The sequence below is a fragment of the Pteropus medius genome, unplaced genomic scaffold, assembly GCF_902729225.1.
Source record: "Pteropus medius unplaced genomic scaffold, Ma_sr-lr_union100, whole genome shotgun sequence".
In the NCBI taxonomy this organism is placed as follows: domain Eukaryota; kingdom Metazoa; phylum Chordata; class Mammalia; order Chiroptera; family Pteropodidae; genus Pteropus; species Pteropus medius.
The window spans coordinates 8,079,566-8,099,478 of record NW_024347791.1 but is presented as its reverse complement, the minus strand read 5'-3'; the positions used below and the strand labels follow the sequence as shown (position 1 = coordinate 8,099,478).

General features: G+C 36.1%; 1 long non-coding RNA gene across 2 annotated transcripts in view; it reads left to right on the top strand.

The window, feature by feature from the left end:
• Window positions 1-1,297: 1,297 nt before the first annotated feature.
• The window catches only part of LOC120614956 (uncharacterized), a 59,283-nt gene continuing 40,667 nt past the window's right edge, over window positions 1,298-19,913 (top strand). For both annotated transcript variants that reach the window (XR_005656156.1, XR_005656155.1), the window contains exon 1: window positions 1,298-1,732. This is a non-coding gene — a long non-coding RNA (uncharacterized LOC120614956). The remainder of the gene's footprint in view (window positions 1,733-19,913) is intronic.

Here is a 19,913-nt window from a genome sequence, read left to right as displayed (position 1 = left end):
TTCATCTCCATGCCCAGGTTATTTCATTTCTAAAACTGATGTAACAATGACAGCATTTATCTACTGGCCAGAGTAGTGTCCCCCCAAATTTACGTTCACCTGGAACCTCAAAATGTACCCTCATTTGGAAGTAGTATCTTTGTAGATGTAATTGGTTAAGTTAAGAGTAGGTCACTAAGAATTATCAGCAACCACCAAAAGCTGGAAGAGGCAAGGAAGGATTCTCCCCTACAGATAGCAGAAGGAGCATGGCTCTGCCGACACCTTTTGGACTTCTAGCCTATAGTCTCACCTCTGGACTTTAGAACTGTGAGAGAATACGTTTATATCGCTTTAAGGCACCTGCTTTGTTGTGATTTGTTACGGCAGCCCTAGGAAACTAATATATAAGCTGTGGTGAAGATGAAATTTGTCAATACATTTAAAGTGCTTAGAATAATGGCTGCTATATAGTATGTGGTCAATGAAATATAAGCCATTATTCTGTGCAGTCTCCTGGCTGGGCTCACTTGACTAGGAAAATATTCCAACTAATTGTCAGTAATTATGGGAGAGTGGGTGCTTGGGTGGCTAAAACTGATGTTGGGCAACACCATTGTCAAGCAAACCATTTCGGAGAGATGGGCAGTTTCACTGGGCATCATGTGCCTTCAAAATCACCATCAACACCCTCTGTCATTCACTCAATACACTTCTATTTCCTCTAGGGCACAAAGGCTCCTATTTCTCTTGAATTCCTCGTTCACTAAGAAGAGCAACTGCATTAGTCTGCTAGGGCAGCCACAACAAAATAGCACAGACTGGGTGGCTTAAATGACAGAGTTTTATTTTCTCATAGTTCTGGAGGCTAAAAGTCCAAGATTAAGGTGTTGGCAAGTTTGGTTTCTCCTGAGGCCTTTCTCCTTGTCTTGCGGATGACAGCCTTCTGTCAGTGTCCTCACATGGCCTTTTGTGTATGTGCATCCGTAGCGTCTTTTTTTGTGTGTGTCCAATTCCTCTTCTTACAAAGCCACCAGTCAGATTGGATTAAGGCCAATCCTAATGGCCTCATTTTAACTTAGTCTTCTCTGTAAAGTTCCTATCTTCAAATACAGTCACATTCTGAGATATCAGGAGTTAGGACTTCAACATATGAATTTCGAGGGGACACAGTCATTGTCTGGAAGCTGTTTGCTCATCTTAAGAAGTTCTTGTGACTCAGGAAGACCCGGGTCACAGATTTCAAGTCCTGTCCTTAGATTGATAGGAAGTGGGATGTGAGCACTGGTCAGGGCCGTGGTGTGGTTTCTGGTGGAATGGGGGTGGGGGGCACCAGGGCACTGTATGGAAGAGGTGAGACTCTGACCAGACGCCTTGTTGTAATTGTCCATTTCTGTATCTCCATGCCCTCTTGTCTGTTATTTTCTAGAGGGTAGGGACTATTTCCATCTTGTTCGTCTTCAAATTCCCCAATGCCTGGCACATAGCTAACATATTTGTGGAATGAATGATTCACTTTTGCAGCCTTTTCCCTGTGTGAAATTTACTTTCCATGTGATGAAAGCAAATTCTTTCTGCCTCTAGAAACCTTCAGCATCCTCCAATGTTGATCTTAAAGAGGCCTTGTCTTATTTTTCATCTTTGAAAATGTTTGATGCTCACCGATGTAGGTACCATTCATGGAAGGTTTATTATACTCCAGGCAAAGGGCTTCACAAATATCTCATTTAATCCTCCATGGCAGCCCTGTAAGGTAGGTGTTACTTTATTTATTTTATATCCACCACTCAGGGAGGCAAGCTTCCTGCTCCAGGTCATACAGTTGGTAAGGACTGCTGAGTCTCTCTGGCTATAAAGCTCAGGGCCTTAACCACTAAGCTTTCCTGCTTTACAAACAGCATTCCTATCTCATATTTGATAGTGTTTGTAGTTCTTCGAATTCCCACAGATAGCCAGAACTCCTAATGATTTAGATCAAGTGACCCTGGAAAAATAAAAGATTTTGTTCATGAATCAAGAGAAAGTATACATTGTTAAGCTGAGCAATAGTTAAAGTCGTTCTATAAAAACCTTTGCTTAGAACCCATGATGCTCGGGAAGAAATCGACAAGTTGCACCAAGCTTCATCTTCCCTTTCCTTCAGCATTTGATACTCTGTGGGGGTTGGACAGGGAATTCACAAAAGGAGACTGGTCTGTATTTTCTTTGTCAGCCTAACTTGAACTGTGAGATTTTTCCTTTCTTTTCTGTTTTTTTTTTTTTTTTTAAACCAATCTGACTATTGTCTCAATATTGTGTAGACACAGCCCTGATGATACTTGTGATGAGTTCGGTATTCTTCAAGATCTAAACACAATGGGGGTGACTTAAGGACAGAGTTTCAGCTTTGCTTCTGACTCTCCTTGGTTTTGTGGGTTTAAGTTAATGTTATTTGAAAGTTTTTTGTGTGTGTGCGGTTGAATATATACTATAACTTGTTCTTTTGTGACAACAAGATTTATACTGGCGGTGTCTCTCATACCACTGGAAACTGGAAGGAAATCTACAATGCGAACCTCTGAGAGTTTTAAAAAGACAGCAGCCATTATTCGGTGGTGATGGCTTCAACTGCCCTTGAGCCTAGTTACAGGCTTGCACCCAATCCTGGCTCACTGGAGAGGTCAGCGTGCAAACGGTCTGTCAGATATTTAATACATCACATATGCATTTAGACCAATTCCCTACCTTCTTAATTAAGATTTCTTCGGTGAGTAAGATTTAGGGAAAAGGAAAGAATCTGATAGAATTGTATTCAATACCAATTTACTTCCCAAGTTTCTAACTGATTTTTTTCACTTAAGATAACTTGGATTGAAAGGCGAAGGGATTTGAATAAAGTATGGAAGCTGGCATTCCATTTTGTATATCATTTTGGCTCCAGGGAGTTGCTCCTGGTAAAAATGAGCCTGTAAGATGTAGCTGTTTTATGCAAGGGCTAACAATACTAGTCTTTTATAAATCATAAATCCTCTTAACCTCAAAAAATTTGGAGCCACCAACTGTAATCTATAAGGTTTCAACTCACAGGGATTCCATTACTTCTCAGTGCCTTTCAGGCCATTAGGCAAATATTTATATGAAGTTCTCAGCTATTAGGGGATATAAAATCATTTGTGTGAAATAGAAACTTCTTGTCTATACCTTCTCAGCTAAATTTTTTGATATGAGTTTTAGGCTTTTGCTTTTGTTGAATACTTTCTGTATTTCAGCTGCCATTTGATTATTTAATTTCTTTTAGGTATAATTTATAATAGACAAACTTTAATTTTTTTTTTTTTGATGAGGAAAATGGTGACATGGTTACAAATTATCATTGTGTAATTCTTACTTATCATGGTATTTTCCTGCACCATGTGTCTTGCTTTTCTTGAAAATTAATAGGAATCAATGACAATTATTACTTGATACTCTGTAGCAGTTAGGCTCCTTTGGTGTAAGTAATGATAAACAACTCTAAAGTGCTTGCGCAGAAAAAGAATGTATTAGCAGGACATAGAGTGCTTACAAAATCAAAGAGAGGACTAGAGAATTGGACTCTAATGAGGAGAGGAATCTGAGCCAAGTCTATGGGGTTGGACAGCAGGAACTATTAAACAGACCCCTCAGGACGTCGTTGTGGAATGAGATGACCAGTGAGCACCACGCTTTAATCCCTATGTCCCTTCTGTTGCTGTGACTCTGATCAGATTCACAAAAGTCCTGGGAGGAAAGATCTGATTAGTGGAGCTCTGTCGCATGCTCTATCATTGTCTGGGGGAAAGGTGAGGCCTTTGGGATAGCCCAAACCTCTAACAATCCATATACTGGACTCTTTCTGAAAGAAAATAGTTGGGAAGGAGAAGTGAAGTTGGGAAGCCAAAAGCAATATCCACTTCTCGTCTAATATCACATTTAGCGAAATAAGCAAAAAAAAAAAAATCCCGTTCTCACCTCGAACCAAGAGATTTAATAAATCTTTCTGTAAAATAATTTTACCTTGGTGAGAGGAATCTGATCATCTTAGATTCAAGTCGACAAAACAGTTGTGAAATCCCTTGGCTTCAAAGTGGAAAGAGTCCTGAGAACAATACCCTTGATTCAATTCTGCACTGTAAGTTGAGCAGTTTAGAAGAATGGCTTAGGTTTCCCTCCAAGGCCTAATGAAAGTTAATGACTGAGAGCTAAGCTACATGCTTTTATATGGTTGCCTATTATGAGCTATATAACTTTTACAGCTTTATTAAATGTCTATTTTATGTTTTATTATGGTTTTGTAGGATGACCGTGTTTGGCCAATAAGCCTGACAGATGAGCACAAATACTTTGCAGCTATCTCTGCTAAGCAGTTTCTGGGTAAAATCATGTCTCGTTTTGACAATCTGTGGAGGTGTGCTGGGCGTGGTCCTCTCTAATGAAGCACAGTGGAGCTGGGTGATAGCGACAGGAGTGGACAGAAGAGTAGAAGGAGGAGCATAGCCAACATTCTCATTCCTTAAATGCAACATAAAATTAGAAATGTTAGAGAGATCTGCTTGGATGAAAGTGAACGTTTGAGTTGGGAGCCCCTCCCTCTACTCTAAATACATCTAGCTTATATTAAATATGCTTCGTAGAACTAAAAATATTTTACAGTGTATTTATTTTTTCCTTACAGTAAATCTATGAAGTGGATAAAAATAATAACAACTAGCATTACTAGGGGTTCTAAGTCTTGTTCCAAGCATTTTATATGCAATATCTCATTTAATCCTTAGGAAATATTAGATGAATACTAATAATAAGTACATTTAATAGATGAGGAAACTTAGTCTGACATAAATTTCCCAAGCATCTGATTCCAAGTCCAATTTATTTCTCACTGTATCACAGAGACTTCACTACCTTGTGGTCTGATGTATAGATCGGTCAAGTTATCAACTGACCTTTGGGGCATCTTTTTATTATTTTTCAACAGGCAACATAAAAACTATTGAGGACATACATTCTGAAATTATAGTCACATGCTATTTGTTGGCACTCTCAAATTTGCCTTGTGAATATTCTTTCCACCCTCACCTAGTTTCAGATTACCACCCTTTTGGAAAAAAGCTCACATCTCCAGATTTCTGGTTCCCATTTGCTATCTTTGCTGAGAAATCTGGGCTTCCTCGCCCCCCAAATAAAAACTTACATGGTTAAGTTGAACTTCTCCCAGCAAAGCAAAAATCTTTTCTTCTAGCTGTTTGGAAATCAAAGCCTCATGCAAAGAATTCTTAAATCCTTGACTAATTTTTATCAAGAATCAAAACTTTGCTTTTTTCCTCCCAATTTTTTAAAAGTTACAATGAAGAATTCAGCAGAAATATATTTCTTTGTAAAGCACCCCATAATTACCCCTTAGGCAAATTGGCTTTGTGTAACATATCATGTGTTCTCTAGAATATAATACAACATTTATCTTATCAATAATTGAGAGCCTACTATGTGTCAGAAACTTCGATGCGTACTTTATATATGTTGTCACCTTTAATTCTCACTACAACAAGTGGTGAGTATGATAATCTCTTTTTTACAAAGAAGGAAACTGAAGCTCAGAGAATTTAAGAGGAAGATTTTGGTGCAAACTTAGGTCTCTGTCTCCGGTGTTCCATGATCTTTCCTCTATTCCATGTGGACTTTTTCTGGGGTGAAAGAGGACCCTGAGGATGTCCAAACTCATTTTGTTGAGGGAGAGAAATTCTCTAAATATTGTGACATCTGAGTCAGGAAGATATTTGTGGATAAGTGACCTCACTTGGAACTGTTGTATTGTCTCTGACTTCATTGAAATGGAAGTTTCCATCTTTCATTGTGATTGTGCTGTCCTATTCCTCCTACTCTCGTCTGAAAATCCTCCCTCTTCTCTTGCCCAAGCAGCAATCTCAGTCCCAAGGGTAAAGTTTAAAGAATTTACCAGACACCTTTAGGACCTGGAAGTTGATGTGACTCTTAATTATTGTGGAACTTGGCATTTTGTATGTGTGTACAAGTGAATGTGTGTGTTTAATTAAAGGAGTGTAGGGTACGGTATAAGCAGAAGGAAAGACATTGTCCCAAGGGTTATGTGTATGTCTTATGTGTCCATATGTGTCCTCCTGTTGGGAAAGGGGAGTAAAAGCAAAAAATGTGTGTGTGCATGTATATGTGTGTGTATGTGTATCTAAATAAAGCTTGTGTGTACAAGGGATGACTATGTCAAGTCATGTGTATATTTGCTTGTATATGCAAGCATAGAAGTGAGCAAGTAAGTTGGAGGAATACGTGTAATTAGGCAGAAGGGAAGAAATACTCAAATTCCAGGCTCAAAGTTCAATTGAAGAAAATGTATAAATTCACGAAGCTCAAAGTACATCCCCTAAAAGACGAGCCATTTAAATTTACCCTAGACTAATGGTATAGGACTTCTCATTCAAGTAGAAATGCGTCTAATACTCAACGTGAAGCTACTCTGAATAAATAACCAGAGATAAGACAGGTCTGTTTTAGACACTCCCCTGAGGACTTAGTACAAAAGGGACTGCATAAGAGTCCCTTTACTGCCATTGAGACAAGTCTAGAGCTGTCTAGACATGAGCTAATTATTTCTATTTATCTTTACTGATTTCTCAAGAGTGAGTTAACTCTCTAGTAACTGTGGAGCCTTTTAAGTATATCAAGATATTGGCTAACAAAGGGGATGGATAGACCAAAGAATCAAGAATTTAGGTTTGTCGCTGACTAACTTTGAAAAAGCCTGGGGAATGTCACCTAGTCCCATTGGAGTTCAGACTTCTTATCAACTAAACAGGTATGAGAGTATTTGTCCAACTACTTGTAGGGCTGTTGTGTAAAGCAAAAGAAAAGATGTGAAACCTCCCGAGTAGCATATATATTGTAAACCAAATAAATTGTTACTGTTATTGTTGCCTGGAAACCAAGTTTGTTGAACGTGTTTATTGTTTGGGTTTCTTTGCTAAATAAGTAAATGAAATGAGCACCTGATTTTAAACATAGGAGTTTAAGATTTGAATTTAGATACTGCTTTTTTCACCTTTTGGCAGAGTGATCTTTGGGTATATCATTTTACCTCTTGAGCCTTAAAAGTAGGTTTATGATACTCTAACTCACAGGATTGTTTCAAAGATTATATGGGATATGAGAACATTTTGTAAGCTTCAAAGTATTATACAAATGAAGAATGTGTTTATTCGTATTTCCCTTATGAAAGATCCATTTTTCTCTTGGTTCAAGTAACAAAGGAAAGCCGAAGAGCATTGCCAATATATATACATTTTATTTACCTCCCTGTCTCTGAGCCCATAATTAGCAGCTGGGTGGGTTTCATGGATCCAGCTATATTATTTAGGATTAAGAGGCTCTACAATTACTCGAAGTTCTTGAAAATTAGTTGATCATGTAACACTGAATAGTTGGCTAGTAAGTTAATCAATACTTAACTAACAACTTTAGGTTGTTTTAGGTTGTTTTGCCAACTGCAGTATTTTTATTTATATATCTTTGAGCTTACTATCTGGACACTAATTGATTAGTTCATGAAACATTTATGGAGTTCTTACCTGAGTTCAAGTAGAAGCTAGATATACAGAGATGAAAAATACGTGGTCTCTGTCTCCAAAGAGCTCCTAGTCTAGTTAGGAAACAAACAAGTAAAAACTAACAAAGTGATTCTAACAAAGTGTATTATGTGCATTAATTAATAGAGGCATAGATGCAGATGCTGTGGGAGAAGAGAGCATAGGGATCTAATTCTGACAGTTGCCCCAGATGTTGGAGGTTATGATGGACCTGAGATTGGCCAGCTCAGTGAGAGTTTACCATGCAGACAGAAGGAGGAAGGGAGAAAGATTTGAGGCAGAGGGAATGGTACAGTTAATACAGACGTGGAAGTTTGAGAGTACATTGTATATAGTCGAAATGCAGATAGATTGATATGACCCATTAACATGCTTACGAGGCTATCACTAGAGCTTCTCTCCTTAGAGTAGGAGAAGTAGGGGCTGATTTGTTAAGGACTTGGAATTCCAAACTAAGAAACTTAGATTCTTTCTGCACGTAGGACAGAGAGATTAAAGGATTATAGGTCAGCAGGTAAACAACATGATCAAATTTACATTTTAGAAAGAGGCAAATTTAAACCTATATTAAATATCTATTATATACTCTGTGAAGCTCTGACAGATTAAAGATAAAAATATCTTAAGAGTTCTGATCTTCTGGAACTTGTAATAGAGTGCATGTTGGGGGCTATAGATTTTTCTGTCCTTGATTAGTTTAGAGAATAAGGAAGAAAGACACCAGGGTGGAGGAATTCATCTCTCTATCATTCAGAGCAACAACTAAAGAAGGTCCAGTAGATGATAATGTTCGGGGAAAAAAACTGATTCATACCAATTTGTGCCCCTACCCCTCATTCCTCCCCATAGTATCCCACAGAATAGCTTGACAGGGGGACTCTTCCAAACCTTTAAGAGTAGGGACAAGTGCAAGCCATATATCCTCTTATTAGTGATCATCAATCATAGATCTCTCTTTTTAGGAGAAGAAAAAGAAAATCTCTGAGCAGTATGAAAATATACTTGGTAAAGAAAGGAATCCTCTTGCCCTATGAAAATTTATGACAGAAAGAAGAAATATTCTGAGGATTAGAAGATGAAGATTATTATCTTCGAAAAAGATTTTTAAAATGAGAACCAGAGAATTTTTAATAAGATGCAAATAGACATGGGCTTTATAAAGATAAGAGCAGAGAATCTTCAGAACAGAACATTCTGAAATGAAAGTACAACAACATGAAATGGGAAGACAATGAGATGAGCAGAAAAGGGAACTGGGTGAGATAAGGAAGATGCAGCAGCCTGTTTAATTTTCCTGTCCATACCTCTTTCTAAGAGTCAGCTCTCCTACTTTGCATTCTCAGAATGGGGAAAAGACACATGATTTGTCCGCTCACAGTTGATTAAACCAGGATGGACACATGACCCAAGCTAGACCAATCAATTTCTTTCTCCTAGAAAATTAGAGTAGGGACCGAGAAATGCTATGCAGACTCATATGTTGCTGGAAGAGAAAGGATCTGCAAAACTGCCTTAGGGGCCATTTTCTTTGTTGTTTATGAGGAAATAGAGATTTAGACAGCAGAGAGGAATGAATTAAGAAGATGAACAAAGAAAAACAGAGACGAGACCACAGAGTCTGGAGAGAGATAGACACAGAAAGAAAGTAGCTATCTTGGTCCCTGACAACTTTCCAGTTCCTCATTCCAGTCTCCCATGAGGCCTCACTAGACTTCCTGACTTTGGGTTCTATGAATTACACTTGTATTATTTTAAAAACATTCCACTTTTGGCTTACCCTAATTTGAATGAGATGCTATTATTTGCAACCAAAGTGATCCTTAACCAAAAAAGAAGGATTGCAAGAATACTAAAAACAAAACAAAACAAAAAACCCAGTACTAGTGTAGACGTCTGTTTTCAAAGTCAGCCGGAGAATAGCTTCTACTGCAGAATTTCTTGATATCTCACAAAAATACATATAAATTAAAGGATTTAGAAACAAAATTTAGGTTGGTAGTCAACATAATTCCATAATCAAGGGAGTTGGTTTTCAATACTTATTTGGCTTAACCTCTGAATAGCGTTTGTCCCTGTGTGCTATTCTCTTTTTCTTGAAGCATTTTCTTTCTTTGGCTCCCATGACTATACTTTCCTGATAGTTTTTATACTTCTCTAGCTATGTCTTTGTCCATTTTCCCTGTTCTTCCTTCCCTACTTGACCATTCAATGTTTCCTTAAGGTCATTCCTGGGCTTTCTTCTCTCTCACTCTACTTGAGGTTATTTCATTCATGGCTAAGGTTTCTGTTATTACCCATATGCTGATGATGTTGAAGACTAAACACTTAGTCCATAGTTCCAGAGTCTACAAATATCTGCTTATTAGAAATTTCTACTGAGATGTTATAACAGAATCTCATAGGTAACAAAATCTTTCTCTTTCCAGCCAAATCTGCTCCTTCTTCAATAAATAGCACTTTTTCCATCTTTCCAGTCATTCAAACTAGAAACTTAGAATTATCCTGAAATACTCTCTCTTCCTTCTCTTTAATATACAGTCAGTCACCAAGTCCTGTTGTGAAGATGACAAGAAAAAAACTAGAATCCCCACTGATGTTTAATTTAGTGCCAGCAACCTCCAAGCTTTATTGTCCTCCCCATGTCCTTCATTTCCTGTGCAATCCTGATAGGTTTATACCCCTCCCCCATCCAACACACAGGTCCTTTCAAAATGTATAGCCTTTTTGTGCATGTGTGTATGCTTGTATGTTTGTGTGTTAGAGGAGGCAGATGCTGAAAAAAAGAATTCTAATAACTGGATGACAGAAATTGAATTTTAAATAAATACTGTGAGATCAAAGTACCAGAGAACAAGGTCTTATCTAATTGTACGCTGATAATAGTTTAGAGGTAAGCATGCTTAGTGTTGAGCTTGCACCCGTCTATGGCTCACATTTTGAGCATCACTGCCCTGGTTGGCCATTCTCATTGTTATGCTTGAAACCGATTAACTAGCACTATGCTATATACAGAGAGATACAACAAAAATTCCATCAAGGAGATCAGGCAGCAATTAAAATGTTCCAATATGAAATTAGCAGAATACAATGGAATATGACAGCATATGATTTTTAAAAAGTAAAAAAGAGAATTGGAGGATGTAAAAAAAAGAAATGGGAGATAAAGATGTTATCGAAACTACAATTCAATAACAGCCTTAAACTTTACATTGGAGGCAGTAGAGAGCATAATTGATGTGGTACAAAGTCCAATAACTGTTATAAGATAAATCTGAACTATTCTCTTAGAGTTAGAAAATAAAAAGCTCAAAGAAATTTAAAAATTGAAAGAGAAGATGACAGATGTGGAAACTAAAAATAAAGAATCAAAAAACAAATAAATTGTTCTCCTGAAAAAAAGGAAAAGCAGATAGAATCAAATTTTAATTAAAAACATAAGACAACATAATCTTAACAGAGATGGACTGTATCAATGTTTAAAGATTGAAAGGCTTACTCCGTTCCAGGAGAAAAATCAGTGAAAATAAACTTACATTTATCCACGTAAGATTTCTGGACAAGAAGATAAAGAAAAATCATTGAAAATCCAGACAGAATAAGCAATAATGAGGAAAAATATTGGCTCATCTTTCATAGAAATAAATTATACATCTATAGAATTTTGAGGGAGAAAAAAACAACTATTAACCAAGAATTTTCTATCCAACTATGTTATCTTACTCCTTCATATGTCAAAGTACTAAACTGTTACTGAATTAATTTGTTGTACAAATATAGACATACTTATTAGATGTCAGGCCCTTTAGACACAATCATAAACAAGATATATTGAGAAAATAGACTAAACATGTACCCTTCTTAAAATTTGTATCTGAAAACATTCTCTACACTACTGAAAAATGATGCAAAATAAAATGATCAAACTTGGCAAAGTAAGGGTATAAAAGTCTGGAGTGTAAGCATTGAAGCCAGTAAAAGTAGATAAGACCAAATTATTATAGAAATCAACATAAATTTCAAATTCTTTCTAAAATTGAAAATAGAAAATGGATGTTATATGTAATTTTGCTTTAAAAATCAAAGATTATCTCAACTTAGGTTGTATCAACTAAGAATGGGAAACAATTAGAGTATTAAAAAGATACGATCTCATTTCTAACCAAGATAAAAATAACTAATGCTTTTTGAAGATCTTATAAGTAGCAATTTATAGAATTAATAACAAGAAAACTTCAAAATAATATAATACAACATTATTACAGACTATATATGTTATATGATACATATGCTATATGTAGATATGATATATATAGAAAATATATAAAGAAAATTACTATTACTAAAAAATTAAAATTACTAAAACTCAAATTACTATTTGAGTTTTAACCAAAATCATCCATGGACCAATTTACTTTATTAAAAGACAGAGTCTCAAACTAGATTTTAAAAAGATAATTATTTATTTCTTGATAAGGAACATACATAACACATCTTGAAAGTTTAAAAGCAAAATTAGGAGTGTGGTAGGTGTTGCAAATGTAATGAGAAAGGAAATAGAGATTCTAATATTAATTTCAAGACAAAATCTGAGGAAAAACATTACATATTACAAATAATTATTTTCAACACAAAATAAAGATATACTTATCATGAATCTTTTCTTGATGAATACTGTCATATTGAACTACGTAAGGCAAAGACAATTAAAAATCCAAATAAAATTGAACGAGCATGTACTAAAATCTTTTCTTCTCAGCCCAAACCTGAAAAAGTAAAATAAAACATATATTTAAATATTGAAATAATAAAAACTGTTATTTGAGAACAGAAAAAATGTATTCTTGGTCCACAGGCCAATCTATAAAAGATGATGGAGAACAGAGGTCACAGCACTAAAAGAAGACTGCTTTTGCAATAAGACACTTATGGGCAGAGAACCAACCTAGAAAGCCACAAGTCATATGAAAGATACTTAAATTCAGAACACAGGGATGAGAATTCTGTTGCAGAAAATGAACTCATGATCAAATATCACTAAACGCATAAGAACTATACTTCAACAGAGACGAACATGCCTAACTGTTAAAAACACTCTCATCTTAAGAAATAGAGTTACTAAACCAATCAGAAAATGACTTGAAATTAACAATTTAAGATCTTTAAAAAGATAAAGGAAGAAATCATGAGATGAGAACAGGGCTTATAAAATAGGAACAAGTGAATATTAAAAAAAAAAAAAAAACCTCTTAAAGACCTGAGAGAAAGTATTCGTGTATATATGTATGTACACACATGTATATGTGTGCACATGTGTTTGTGTATACACAAAGAAAATAAAATTTCATTAGGTGCAATAAACAACATGCTGGGTAGAGCTGAAGAATAAGTCAACAAATTGAGATAAAAGCAAATTTCATTTAGAAAAATGTACAGATGCCAAAAGTAGAGTTGATTAACAAAACCAAAAGCTGATTCTTTGAAAAGTCATAAAATAAACAGTACTCTCAGAAAAAAAAATCAATAAATAAAGCACAAATAAACAGAATTTGAAATGAAAATAGACATAAACAAAAATATTTAACTTTTTTTAAATTATGAAAAATTTACAAGAACAACTTAGTAGCAAAGAATTTGAAACCTAAATAAGCAGATATTTTAAGGAAAATATAAATTATCAAAAAAACTCAACAGCATAAGCCAATACACATTAAAAAAATGGAAACAGAAGCCAAAGATTTTCCCTACGAAAAGGCATCAGGCACAGATAACTTGAGTTCCAGCAAACCTTCAAGGAACAGATAATTCCCATCTTATGCAAACTGTTCCAAACAATATTAAAAAGGTGGGAAACTACCCAACATATTTTGTAAGCCTAGTTGAACAATGATATCAAAACCAGGCTAGGTTCATAAGTGAAACTTGGTGTATACTTTTCTTTCTGTTGTTTTTGTGTTTGCTCACAGGTAGTTTATAGATTTTTGTTGCTGATGTGAATGGGAATTTTCTTCCTATTACTTATTCTACTTGGTAATCACTGCTTCAAATAAAATTCTAACTACTTAAAATAATTCTGAAATCAGCATAGCCTGATGGAGTTTGATAGAAAGAAACTTTGCCCTTAAAGGGATTTATTTTGTTTCATGCTTAATTTCAATCGTGCTCCCATAACTTCAGGTTTATAGTAATTTGTATAGCGTAGACATTTACCCTGATTTATGAGCCTCTTATTTGGAAAGGAAAAAAAGGATGGGAAAACAGTCTCTAAGGTCCCAACAGTCATACATCAAGATTTCCTTTCATCTTTCTGCATTTTATAGATACCTCTGTATGTACGCTATAGAGAACTATACAGATGTTAGTCATTACAGGAATGGCCACTCTGCTGTGACAGATTTGGGAAATAGTTCTGTCTCCTTTCCGAGGAAAATATATTTTCTTTTCATAGTTTCTTCTCTTTACCAATGCTTTCTGGGGCCATTGCCACATTTACTGCTCATGAGCTCCACTATTTTCTCGTTGTGTGACCTCAGGCAGGTTGAGTAACATTTCTGTACCTCAGACTCCCTATTTGTGAGATGAGATTATTAAAACTTTATATCCCAGGGAGATAATGTTACATAATATATACAAAATTATTTTGCACAACTTCTGTTATATATAGCCAGTACTCTTTATGTTGGTTACTCTATACGTAAACAACTTTTAAGACAGCTTGAACCCAGATCCCTTAATCATAGTGTCCTTTTGAAAAATTTGTTTTGAATTTCAAACAGTCAACTGGCTAATGAATTTTAGAATCATAATCAACCAGGAGTTGCCCACAAAGTACTTAGCATTATGGCAATTAAGAATGTGAAACAAATTAAATATAATTACTGACCTACATGATTTTTGAATATGAACTGAGTCCTCATCTGGTGCCCATTACATAGTGGGCACTGAGATATTTGGTAAATGAAGGTGACTGATTTATTTGTGTATAATTATTAACAAAAATAATTAACATGATTCAGTGCTTCCTAGTTTATAAAGCTCAATCACTATCACAATTTTGTTTGTTCACCAAAGCCCAGAGGATAAGATCAGAAAAGTGTTATTATTCCTAATTTGCAGTAAAGGAAACTAAAACTCAGAAATTTTCAGTGACCAGCTTAAGGTCACAGAGCTTAGAACGCCGGTTTGCTGACACTCTTTTTAGAAAATCCTATTACTTTTCTCATGGTCTTGTGCTTTGAGAGAGTGTGTGAACTAAATAGAATGAGGATAAGAAGATCATTTGAGAATAATTTGGCAATATTCTGTAAGATGGAAAATATGCAAAGTCCATGACCCATCAACTCTACTTCTAGGTATATACACTAGGGAATCTCTACTGGTGCATAAGGACATATAAACAAGAATGTTTACTGTAGTATTATTTGGTAATAGCAAAATTTGGAAGCAATTTAATCTTCATCTGCAAGAGAATTAATAAACTATGTCCTCTTCATAAGATGAAATGTTATACAGAAATTAAAATATAGGTTAGTTCTTAGAAATGTGATACTGAGTGAAAAAAGAAATTTTAGAATGATACATGTAGCACGATAGCATTTATATAGCATTTTTAAAAAGTAAAATGCTGGATACTATTTAGATATGAGATATCTAGATACCAGATATTATTCACCTAGATACATATTTATGCTAAATACTATTTATCTCAGATATATGTATATATCTATATGTATATATACATACACATGTGTTATAAAATAGAAAAATGTGAACTACAAGGACACATACCAATTTCAGCACAATATTTACTTCTGGGAAAGAAGGAAGGAGAATGACAAGGAGAGCAAAGTGGACCTTAATTTTGTCTGTAATGTTTCCTTTTATATAAAAATAAGAAACAAATGGGACAAAATGTTAACATCTGTTAATTTCTGGTATTGAGCACACGAATGTGTTTATTTCATTATTTTCTCTTTTTATGTTATTTAAGCTTTTCAAAATTAAGAAAGAGAAAAACAACATTCATTTAGAATGGAACAGTACAGCGTAGTGTAAGAACATGAGCTTCAAGGATAGTCCAGGTTTGAATCCCAGTTCTGCCAACTTAAATGCTGTTAAAGTGAAATAGGTCTCCATATTACAGGACTTCTCAGTGTCTTTAAATATGCTATTGTGTACTATGGGCCCTTCAGAGGAGAATGTAGCATTTAGAATTTCTCAAACTTATTTGACTGTGGAAAGAAAGTTTCTTAAAATAGTTTGGTAAAGGCTGTTTTTTGTAAATAATCTGTATTTTAGGGGTAAATTAAATGATCAATTGTCCTCAATCTGGAAAGGGTCTCTCTTCATCTCCTTTCTATCTGATCGGACTGTGTGTCTTTCCTATTCCCACTATCTCTAAGCTCCCTTTATTTGTAAAGGCAAGGGTTCATCTCCCTTTCTTCCTCTCTTTATCAAGTGGCTGTTAAGAAGACAGATGCTTCTGAGTAGCCCAGAGGGTCATAGAATGGAGATAGGTTCTATCAAGACCAACAAGTTTCATTTGATACGGGCAATATCTAAGGTCTTAGAAAAATAATAATTCTATTTATTTTTCAGTAACATTTGTCATTTGCAGCTTTGAGCAATGTCTGGTCACAGCATTAAATACAGTTCTCTCTCAGTCACACAAAAATCCACTTCCAGTTGATTTTGTTCAGGGTTCATGTTCCATATCAGCACAGGATCTGCTTGACTTGAGTCTCCTGAAGAGTATGTTAAACTATGGTTTCCTCCACACCTACAGGTGGCTTGCCTATTCCTTAGGAATTCCCATCAGACATGCCTCAGAAGGTGTCCCACTTGTCACACACATGATATCATTTTATTCCTAACCTCTCCAACTCATCAGATCCTATAGTTCAATTGTTCAAAGATGGGATTTATATGATTTCAATGAACTGGTATCATTTTATTCAAGGCTTACAGATTTCTGGCCTTAGGTGTAACCCTTAGCCTAAGCTATACCCTGGAGCTATACCCTGCCAACTGAGAATTAAGGATTCTATTCCAGGTTCTGTCTCTGACCTTGGTCTCCATTTGACCTTGGGTATATTCAGATCTAGAGGGCAAGCCGTCCAGACAGAGAACATTTAGCTATAGTTTACCTTGGATTTGAAATGTTTCCTCCAGTGATTTATGTCTCTGACGTAGTCTCATTTTATATAACCCCCCAAAAAGCCTCATTTGTTTCCCTTGGCCTCTTCAAAATCACCAGAGCTGCTTACTCCATATATTCAAGTTTTGCAGAATTCCCTGGGATATATCCCCTTGTATGTACCAAAGCCAGCTCTGCTTTGTCGATTAGCTTAGTGATCTTCTGGCCTCTTCTGGGATTTCAGAACTTGCATTCTCATAGTAAAATGTGCCAAAACTGACAGATAGAAAATATAAATTGTTTCTGTAGAACAGAGAAGGCCCCTGTGCTCACTTCTTAGAAATTGAGCTCTGAGCTCTAGGTCTTTTCGTAATGATCTAGGAGTATGGCACGAACTGTATTAGGGCTCGTAGCAACAGTGACCTTGGCCAAGTTTCTTCTTCACTGAGGATGTATTATTACTCACAAAATACCACCTTCTTAGTTACAAAAGCCACCGTTAAACCCTTTGTCTTGTTTAATTAATTTATCTTGTTGGGCAATGTCATAAACCACATGTCAGGTCATGTCATAAATAAACACGTTTTTATGTGTAGCAATCAGCTCACATATAATTTTTGTTGAACACATTCCATAACCAGTATTTTTCTATGCAGAAGACAAGCAAAGAATAGAACCCCAGTCTGCCTTCTAGGAACTTCCAGTACGGTTGGACAAACTTAACCACAGGAGGCAAATAGAATATCAGTGAACATTATTTAGTATTGAGATCTGGTGTAAAGAAAACTGTGGAGGTGCCAAATATCTGAAGGCCCAATCTGACTGTCCCTACAGACTGTAGATGACCAAAAAAAATTTTTTTAAATTATACTTTGGTATAATCCATTAACAAGCTTTAAAATAATTAAAACAGTATTGTTTGGTGTGTATGTATATGGTTGAGTAAGTGTATTACTGGGCAGTTTAAATATGGAAAAGACACAAGAAGACCAGATAATTTGTACCATCACGATACCCCCTCAGTGCCTGGACAACTGTCCACAGATGATGCCTGTTTTTGATGCTTTGAAATTTTACTAAGTATTGAGAAAAAAATGAATGACCCAGGACACTAAGGAGGAAAACAATGGCTAATATCCTGGCTTTCATTCTTATAGTCTTTGAGCTGATGTCACTCAGTTGGATTATCTGTTCTCTGAAAATTCAAATACGTTTGTGCCTTGGCGTCTTTTGGAGAAATGCTGCTGACATCCTTAACATATTGTGACAGGCTCCATCAGGGCCACCTTCAAAGGCTCCATCCTTGTTCAATTTTGGATGACTTTCTTACTCTAGGCCCAAGTGACCAGATTCATTATTGATGGCCTGGCAGGCACATTGCTCACATTCTTCCAGATTAAATAGGATTTAAATGTGATCATTCAGGTTTTGATTTTGCTTTGAGTTTGAGGGAGCACATTTCTGCTTCATGGAGATGGGGAGATCTGTACATACTCAAGAATGACAGTAAAGTTAAAAGCATTTCATATCACCCTTTCATTTCCTGTTGATTTTTCTGAAGCTATTTTTTAAAATATCTTGAACTGTGTCAAGGGAGTCCATTCCTCCCCTCAAATGTTCAGGTTTTTACTTTAAGCAGCATTTCTTGGATAAATGCACTTCAGATTTGTGCCTACGTAGTTCAGTGATATGGAGAATTTCAGATAATGCAAATGGTAAATGACTTTTCCTCTCAATTACCCAAACATTTTAAGTGAATGTGTTAAAAAAAATTTTGACTGAAATCATGTAGATCAAGAACTCAATTTTCCACATTACTTTGCATAAATACAGGGTGTATATAACTTTTGTTAAGGGTTATTAACCATAAAGGATTTAGCATTCGAGTTTTAATTAATTTTATTCCAGTTTTCTGTAGAAAGAATTTAGGAAAGCATTTTGTGTCCCTTCTTTACCCCATTATGTTCTCAGAAGCAGCTGCTGTTGCCTTGGCCACAGTACAGCATTTATTTGCTGATTTTGGGACATTTATGTCCAAAATTGGCTGAGCTGTGGGGATGCTGAACTTCTTGGAATACAAGGCTACAAGGCTAGGGTTGTGGGCCTGTAAGGCACCTGTGAGCATAACAGACTTGCTAGTCTGTAAGCATGGGTTCCTGGCTTTCTGCTGACCACAGCCTAAACCCAGAGGAGGTTCTGATGTGATGGCTTTAAATACAACTGATGTGGATGGATAAAGGCCAGGCGTTCACTCATAGCTTCTGTGAAGCAAGGAGTCTCTTCTGGACTTCTCCGAAAATCTAGACATGCACTACCTAAACATGCTTATTTATCTGACCAGCTTTTGGGCTTAACTGGGGAAAAAGGGAGGACATTCAGGTCAAATGAACATTTCATGAGTCCTCCATTCTTAAGAGTTTTAAACCAAAGCCAATCCACTCCCAAAGACTTACTGCAAGCATTCATTAGTTCAGGAGCAAACTGTTTTCTATGCCTCCTGCCTTGAGCAAAGTGCCATGGTTCCACCTTATTCTATCCTTAGAATCCTGCTAAAGGGAAGGAGAACTCTGACAATGATGCAGTGAGAGATGCTGCTTTTATGGTGCAAGTCTGTTTGCTTTCAAGTCTTCAGTGGCTCATGATCTAAAATTCCCTCTGTGACCTAGTCCCTGCCTACCACTCCCATCTTCCTTCTTACCACTCCTTGCCCTATACTTTATATTCCAGTAATTCTGAACCATCAGAAGTCCCCATCCTCCCCAAACAAACCCATGCTCTTTCTTTCTTCTCTGTGTTTAAGTCTTCCTTTTACCTGAAATGCCCTCTTCCCAATAACTGCTTATCACCCCTCTTTGTCCCCGTCTTCTTGTTCAGACTCTACACAGGTGACATTTCCAAAGAAGGTTTTTCTTGAGTCTGGTCAATCCAGCCTTGTTCCTGTTAATAGATATGCATGTACAGTATTGTTTCATAACTGTCTCTCTCATTAGACTATGAGCTCCTCTAGAGCAGATACTAAGTCTCCTTTACCTTTATTTTTCTGATGCCTGACTCAGAGAATGGAGCACAGTAGGCACTCAAAATAAATGCTGAATAAATTGTATAAATAAGGTGCATAGGTGGGTAGGAGATGATGCTTTTTGGTTGAGAGTTTTATTCAGTAGTGGGCAGAGAATAAACAACATCACAAT